This window comes from Rissa tridactyla, chromosome 2 (genome assembly GCF_028500815.1).
Source record: "Rissa tridactyla isolate bRisTri1 chromosome 2, bRisTri1.patW.cur.20221130, whole genome shotgun sequence".
NCBI lineage: Eukaryota > Metazoa > Chordata > Aves > Charadriiformes > Laridae > Rissa > Rissa tridactyla.
In genome coordinates this window covers 95597472-95605916 of record NC_071467.1, presented here as the reverse complement: position 1 = coordinate 95605916, position 8445 = coordinate 95597472, and positions in this window count along the sequence as shown.

Here is an 8445-nt window from a genome sequence, read left to right as displayed (position 1 = left end):
ACAAACACTATCTACAAGCAAATCTCAGGGGTGCTAAAATGCTTCGCTCCAAGGAAAGGCCAGGACATCCCAGGGAAGGGCACCAGTCACCCGGACTCCACGAAAACACGGCTTGCCCCAGCTTCACAATGCAGTGACAGCACCTCAGACACACTTTAAAAAAAATCCACCTTTTAACCCACCCATGCCCTGGGTGCAACACCATAGCGTTTGCTTCTTTTTCCTGGGGACTTACTTGTGTAGTGCTTCCATGTTCACACTAGCCCTGTCCGTCATTCACTACTTAATTGATTTGGCTTTGCATGCTGATGAAATCCTGCATTTTACTGGCTCTCACCTACCGACTCACTCTGATTTCTTTAATCAGGCCATCGCTTCTCTCTGATTCAGTGAGCTGGCTTCTAATTCCTAGTTCCGCTTGATTAACCACCAGTTTTATAGAGTTAAGGCTGTTTGTTCTCTTCCTGTAGGTTCAGGATGCCAACGACATTTGCGCTAGCTCTGCCTGCCTCACCAGAGTGCAGTCGGCAGCAACACCAGGAGGAGATGCAAGACGCGAGCAGACCAAATAGGCCGACGGTTTGCAGCTCCTCGGAAGAAGCTCTGCAACGTTGCAGCAGATATCAGCTTCTGATGCCTTAGCTTCCAAGGCAGATGGCTCCCCCATAAACATTACCCAGTAAAAACTCAGTCGCACATCAATGGATACTGCTGAAAAATTAAAACCTGTAGATCTTGGAATCAAACTCGGAAATGAATGAACTATTCATAGGAAATTATATCCTTCACACCCGCCTCTTCCTCTGTTTGCAGATTGTCCACCAGCATATCCCAACTTTTAGACGTATGTGTTGTCTGACATAATTCATCAAATAACTTAATCTACATGACAAAAATTATGTAGATTATTTGTGAGCAGACTCCACAGGCATTTAGTATTCAAAATTCAAGCTGTGGTGATTAGTCTTGATTGAACACACAAATAAGCCAGTGCCTTGCTATATTTGAATGATTAACTCCATTTTTGGGGGGGAGGAAAAACCCCACATCTTTATGATGAACTCAGAATCTGCTTTTTTGGGACTACTCTGATATTTGATTCGTTTTTTGCATGCACCCTTTTATTTTTTTATTTTTTTTTAATTCCACAGCACTCTTGCTGGTAAACCCATTTGCAGAAAATAAATAGAAAAGGTGGGTATATTCCAGGAGATTCTTGTAGAAATTTGGAATTTATTTTTACAAAAGTTTTCTGCAACACTTGCTCTGACCCCCGATTTTTCAGACAAATAATGAATTCATGCTGATGAACAGTGGACAATTTGCTGACACCAAGTCAAAGTGCTTTAGAATGATTTTCTTCCTCCTGCTTTGTCTTTCTTGCCTAGGATCAGATCAATGGATGCGAAAGACCGCAGACTGGGGGTCTTCCATTTAACTATTTTCAGAGGAACATCTTGAAAGTTTCCTTTCTCCTTCTTAAGATGAAAAGTCCTTTTGAACTCCATTGTCACTTCAGTGTCAGTAACGAGGTCAAAATGAAGGGTTTCTTACTGCCCCCCCCCCAGCCTACACCTGGAAGAACATCAGAGGCTATCTGATATTCTGAATATCTGCCACGTTTCCTCTTGTGGCAGATGTTCTCATCATCCCTGGACACTGCTGCCCTTTAGTGTGCTTATAAACCCAGTGCCAAGGAAGAACGCTCTAGAACAAACAAAGAAATCAACTACTAGAATGCAAACATCAGTATAAGTATCCTATTACTAGCAGGGTTTGTAATCAACTGTATTATCTTGTTACAGCAATATACACAAATCACCTACCCATGAGAGGCAACTGAAGCGGTAAGTATCCAGTAAAAGAAAACCACCATGGGAAGAGCACGAGTTCCCTTGGAAAACGGCCTTCCAGCAAAATCAGAGCAGCACAAAGTCACGCCAAGACATCAAGTTTCACTGACATTTTGTTTTGGAAATAACATCAAAAATTAAGTGTTGTCAATACCAAAAAGCAATCTGATAGCAGTGTTTACAGTTTCAGTATGCTAAAAATTAGGTTGTTTAACTTAATTTCAAAACCACCTTTGCTTCAGTTTTCAGTCAATCAAGTACAATCAGTCAATAGGTACAATCCCTACCTATACCCTCAAGAAAAAGAGTGGGATGGAAATGCTTCGGTTACTCTGAAGCATGCTGGGAGGAGGACTTGCAGTCATTTTTATTTTAGTAATTACTTTGGTCAAGAACAGTGCAATTTGGGGCTGTTATTCTGAATCAGTATGAAACCACACTTGGAAAAAAACTTCAGAAGTGATGGTGAGAGAGCACCTCTACCCTGCACCCAGCTCCTGGTGCGACAGCAAAGGGAGAGTTGTTCGGATGCTGCTCAAGTTCAAGCTCTTTCCTTTGCCTGGCAGGGAAGATCTAAGGATCCTTTGGTTCTTGCAGCTTCTGCCCATGAGGGAAGGAGATGCTTAACCTCCTACTGCCTGCAGCAGAGCAACCTTGGGGCAGGGGCTTCCATGGTAGAAACCTCAAGAGGGCAGAAAGGGTAGCAGGAAAGTTGGTGACTACGTGGGAGAGGGAAGGGTGAACAGGGCAGCTGCCTCTGGGGCTAGGGCAAAGCAGTTCTACCAAGGTTTCTGTAGGAGGGAATTCCCCAGCAGCTATTTATTGCCATTTCTGACAAAAAAAAACCCCAACCCAGGACCTGGGGAAATTCAGCACAGAGAAATACCCAACTCTCCATCTCCCATTTCTGCTTCAGATGAGGAAACTAACTGAAGCCTGCTTCTGCTCTTCAAAGCAGCTGCATCACACAACACACATGCTTTATAGGCATCTTTCATGCATCTTTTTGTGTGCCCAGGAGGAGGACAGGGTGAGGGGATCCTTCCATTCACAGAGATGTAAAACCTAGATTTGTTTCCCAAGAAGAGCAAGGCAAGGTCAGACAAGGTCCAGGTTGGCAGAGCTGTCCCTGTTTACGCTGTAAGGTATTTTTGGCACCTCCAAGGGGAAACCCCAGTTTCAAAGTGAGCCTCGTCCTACAAACAGGAGCTGTCTTATGACAAGGAGCCCATCTGACAGATGTTTGCAGGGAAAGGGGAGTCATAGCACTCCCCAGGAAAGAGAGATGCCTCCAAAACCCAGAGAGGTGGGAGGACAAGGAGGGGGGGAGGTCTGCTCCATCTTGAGGCTTCCTAAAAACCACTGCACTCCCACAGCATGCTTGCAGGCACATGGGCTGTGGTCTACCACAGAGGACGGCCACCTGGGAGTCCCTAGTGACAGGGTACAGTGTGCCGAGCAGCCCCAAATCCAGTGTTCTCCCAGCCTCATAGAAACCACCCAACACACTCCAGTCGTGGGAGCCCTCCCTTAGCTAGAAACACACCAGCATGACGAGGACAACCTGCTGAGCATGGGCAGGACCCTGCACTGCCACCGTCACACTGCTGTAAAGGATGGTGCCCAGCAGTACTGCTGCAACACCCAGAATCACAGAATGGTTTGGGTTGGAAGGGACCTCAAAGATCATCTAGTTCCAACCCCCCTGCCACAGGCAGGGACACCTCCCACTAGACCAGGTTGCTCAAAGCCCCATCCAGCCTGGCCTTGAACACTTCCAGGGATGGGACATCCACAAGTTCTCTGGGCAACCTGTTCCAGTGCCCCACCACCTTCAGAATAAAGAATTTCTTCCTTATACCCAATCTAAATCTAAAACAGTTTAAAACCATTACCCCTTGTCCCATGACTATACTCCCTGATAAGGAGTCTCTCCCCATCTTTCTGTAGGCCCCCTTTAAGTACTGGAAGGCTGCTATAAGGTCTCCCTGGAGTTTTCCCTTCTCCAGGCTGAACAACCCCAACTCTCTCAGCCTGTCTTCACAGGAGAGGTGCTCCAGCCCTCTCATCTTCTTTGTGGCCCTCGTCTGGACCTGCTCCAGCAGGTCCATGTCTTTCCTGTGCTGAGGACTCCAGAGCTGGATGCAGTACTCCAGCTGGGGTCTCACCAGAGCAGAGCAGAGGGGCAGAACAACCTCCCTTGACCTGCTGGCCACGCTGCTTTTGATGCAGCCCAGGATACGGTTGGCTTTCTGGGCTGTGAGCGCACATTGTCAGCTCATGTTGAGCTTCTCGTCCACCAGCACCCCCAAGTCCTTCTCCTCAGGGCTGCTCTCAATCCATTCTCCACCCAGCCTGTATTTGTGCTTGGGATGCACAAATCCCAAACCAGTGTCTTTTCACCTGCCTCAGAGAGGAGGGAGGCGGCTATGCTGTGGCAGGGATGGGGACAAGGGTCTCTCTCCCATGCCAAAACCGGACCTTCTCTCCCAGGACAGGCTCATTTCATCCACCAAGTGAACAGATGGCAAAGCTCAAGTGCTGTCCTAGTCTGTTTCAGAAAAAAAACAACCCAAGATAAAACCATCGGAGCGGAGGGAAGCACCACGTGAGCACACGCGCCCACTCACCAAAACACAGCTGGCTGGAGTTATTTTTAGACCCGCTTTGACAGGGTCCCTTTAAATTTCCCTGGCTTTTGTCAGTTTGTATCACAGAGCTAACGTTGTTTAAACAGAGCACATTACTTTTGGCCTGTGAATCACAGGACTCACTCGGGAGCCCTTTCATGCAAACGGTCGAGAGGCCTCTGTTTTCGCCACACCGGATTATTGCTAAAAAACCCTTAATCACCAGGTACGGTGATTGGCTTCAAAGATTTGCAAATTAGGAGTAAGCTATCAAATAGCTTCCTGGGGGCTGTAGGCCGTGCAAATCCCGTTGCCGTTAATGAGGGCTTACGCTGCTAAATAATAGTATCTTTTCCATACATGCACACATATATATATACCCACACACAGAGAGCGTATAGCGCCTTTCAGGAGAAGGCTGATGGAGAGCCTGGCTGATTTTCCCCTGTAAAGGAGCCACGTGGGGTTTCCCCGGCATAGCATCCTCGCTAAACCTAACCAGCAGGCAAGCGGGAAGGTCTCTCCGGGACCCCTCACTGGGACCATCCTCTGGGACCCAGCTCCCTGGGAGCCACGGCGGTAATTGCTCGGCTGTGGTTTTAAGGGAGATGCTGGCAGAGGAGCTGTGGGAGTGTTAGGAGGGAGGGCGAAGCAGCAGGGGACTTCTAAATGTTGGAGGAGTTGGGGGAAGGGAAGGCAGTTTGTTTTTCAGCTGTATTCCCAAAGACCTCATAAATACGTATGTCTCATGCCTAACCACTGTCAGTGGTGACAGGGAGCTTCCCGGCTCCTCCATGGCGGCGGGAGGAGGAACATCCCCAGCCCTGAGCTCGGTGCCTACGTAGGAGCGTGGTTCCCCGGCCGGGCTGGACGGCGGGCAGCCCTCCTCCTGCCTTGGAGGCAGCATCACCAGCCCCATGAGTCACAAGCTGCTGGGGCTCGTCCCCTCAGCCAGCAGACCGCAGCCTGCGTACGTAAGGCTTGGGGAAAATCAAAACAAGAAAACACCCAAGCCACGCACTCCCCTCCTCTCCGTCCCAGGGTCTGCTGTCCCAAGGATGGATTTACGAGATGATTTGCAGCTGTTGCACAAGACCTTCCGCCTCCGGAGGCTTCATCCCCTTCACAGCACTGAGGGGAAGGGAGGGCAAGGGAAAAAGCAAAGCCCCGAGGGGGGGGCGCAGCTCTGGGAAACCCAGTCCTCCCGCTGAGCCGTCCCAGTTGTTACTGGCTTTCCTCAGCTCGTGCTCATTTAAAACCGCTATTTTAGAATGGCAGGAATATCCAAATCATGACATATGTGTGAAAATGAAAGGAATGCAAATGTTTTCATTTTGTTTTGCCTTTTTTTTTTTTTAAATTGGGTCTGGAGATTCTCTTCTGCTCTAAATAAAAAAAAAATAAAATAGAGAAGCAAAAGTAAAAAAGAAAAAGCACACAGCTTGCATTTCCCAGGTTGAAATAAAATAATGCTTTTGCTCTCTCACACTGGGGATTTCCAGGCTCTCCCTTCCTCCGCGGGGACCAGCCCCTCGACGCTGCTGGTCTCCCCGGCACAGCTGGAGCCCGTGGCAAGGCCTGGGCAAAGGGCAGGGCACCAGTGGGCTGTCTCCAAAATAGACTCAGCTGCAGCCGCGTTTCCTCCTCACCGCCCTTTATGTGACAAGTGGGGAGCCTTGCCCAACCCTGTCTAGCCCGATTTTTCTTAACCGGGGAAAGCCGTGCCGCAGCTTGTCCAAAAGGGGTAAAGAGAAGGCAGTGTGGAAGGATGCAACGGAGCCCAAAAAACCAAGGAGGCTAGGAGGGACAAGAAGCAGGATTAAAACAGCAACAATCATTCCCAGAATAAAGATGGTAACTCCCAAGAAATGATGGCTTGGAAAGACTCCAGGCAAATGCAGACTCTTAAAACTTTGTAATGCTTTATTTAAAAAAAAAAAAAAAAAAAAGAAAAAACCATAAAAAAAACCCCCACAACCAACAAAAAACAAAACCCAACAAACCCAAGCCACAAACCAGGAGAAGCCCTGCCTAGGCAGCTCCATTTTAAAGACCACTTTCCCAACGTGGCAGCAGCAGTCATCGCCTTCGCTGGCCACATGGCCACGTGCAGCGGGCACTTGACCCCATCCCCCAGCAACATATCCCAACACAGCTCCTCTCCCCACGCTTTTCGATCTGGCACCATCATTTGAGCCACCTAAATTCAACCATCCCAGAAGGGCCGGAGAGGTGGGATGGCACCTCAGCGGCACCTGGGGTGGGAGGCTCAGGACGGGGCAGCATCACCCTGTGACACAGGTGGGACGTGGGCAGACGGAGGTCATGGGTGAGGCAACAGCTCTGCTGAATGCAGGTCATGTCACTTCACCTGTCCTCGCTCTCCCCACCACAAACATGGAGGAAATAAATGCATTCAAGTCTCAGAGGGCAGCCTGCGATGAGCACTCCAGAAGGGCTCAGAGCGACAGTAAGAAGAGGTGCACGAATGCAAGGTCAGGTGGTTGGTTTTTCCCCCCAAGCAAGCGTTTCCATTTTGTTCACTCTCCGATGACACTTTCTCACTTTGTAAGGCAATCTTGATCCACTCCAGCATCATCTTTGCAAGACATATCATTATCTGGGACTTGTGGATGACTTACCCACTTCAAAAAATACATATCACATACAATTACCACTGCAGCTTAATAGGGAACATATTCTTCCCAAAATAAACATGTTGGGCCAGTGAGCTTCAAGTGACTTTCAAACAAGGCTTACCAAAACAGAAATAAAACAAATGTGAAAAAGCAGGCCTACTTTTCACTCCCTCCCCCCACCCCTCCGCACTACAGAAATAAAACAGGTTTGTCCCCAGTGGAAGATTCCACCAGAAATGGAAGAGAGATAGGATTACATGGAGAGAACAAAGCCTCCTTCATTAGGGGAGGGGGAAAAAAAATAATATTTCTATTAAGAGAGAAGAAGAGTTTGATTACCATTAGCTGCTATTTCACCTCGACAGTTGAGCGACAAGAAGGAGGGAAATGAGTCAGTTTTGCCGTTGAGGGCACACAGACCTCAGCAGGTCCCAGGGAATAGCATCAGGAGAGCTTCCCACGATGTGCCTGGGACAAAACCACCATGAGCGAGGGAGAAGGAATGAACACCTTAATGCACAGCAAGCACCCACACAGGCAACTTCTAGGATTGCCTGATTTTGGGGGACAGGTCGGGAGGTGACAGGACAATTTAATGGCTTGCATGGCAGTCCTTTACAGCATATGGCATCCCTAAGGAGCCGGGATCCCTTCTCTCCAGTGTTTTACTTGAATTTAAAGTTGCTGGGCTATACCTCTGTTCCTTCACAGGAGACTACCAGCATTGGAAACTTTTCCCTCCTACCCCAAAAAGCTAATAGGGTGGAAAATGAACAAGGCAAGAAGAAGGAGAAGGTCAGCTAATGATCTCCCATGACCTTTTGACGAAACAGCCCCCATCGTCAGCGGGCAGACAGCCAGCTGCCGAGGACGCGCCGTGCACCAGTGGAGGAGGGCTGTGTGAAGTCAGTCCCCTCCACCGGTTTCCTTGAAGCATGCCATTTCCACAAGAATTGCGTAACGCCGAAAAGCTGAACCACCACAGAAAGGGCAAGGCATCGCATCGCTTCCACTTTAACGAGCATAACGCAAGTGCATTTGTTAAGAGCTGTCAAACCCAACAGTTACCCCCTTCGGATAAAACTGTGTTTGCTGACCACACATGCAGATGGTTAGATGAGCTCTGGCTGCTGAAACGTCAAAAACGGGAAAAGAAAAAGAGGTATTTAGGGGCCAGGGGGTGGGAAGCAAAAAACAAAACACAAGAAACCTCCTTTTTAAGTAGCTCTGCTGCTGCCGCATGATCTCAACGCCCACGATGCCAACCCACGGGGCTGTACAGACCTGTTCTACCCCCTGGGGCAGCCCCAGGAGTTTCCTCTA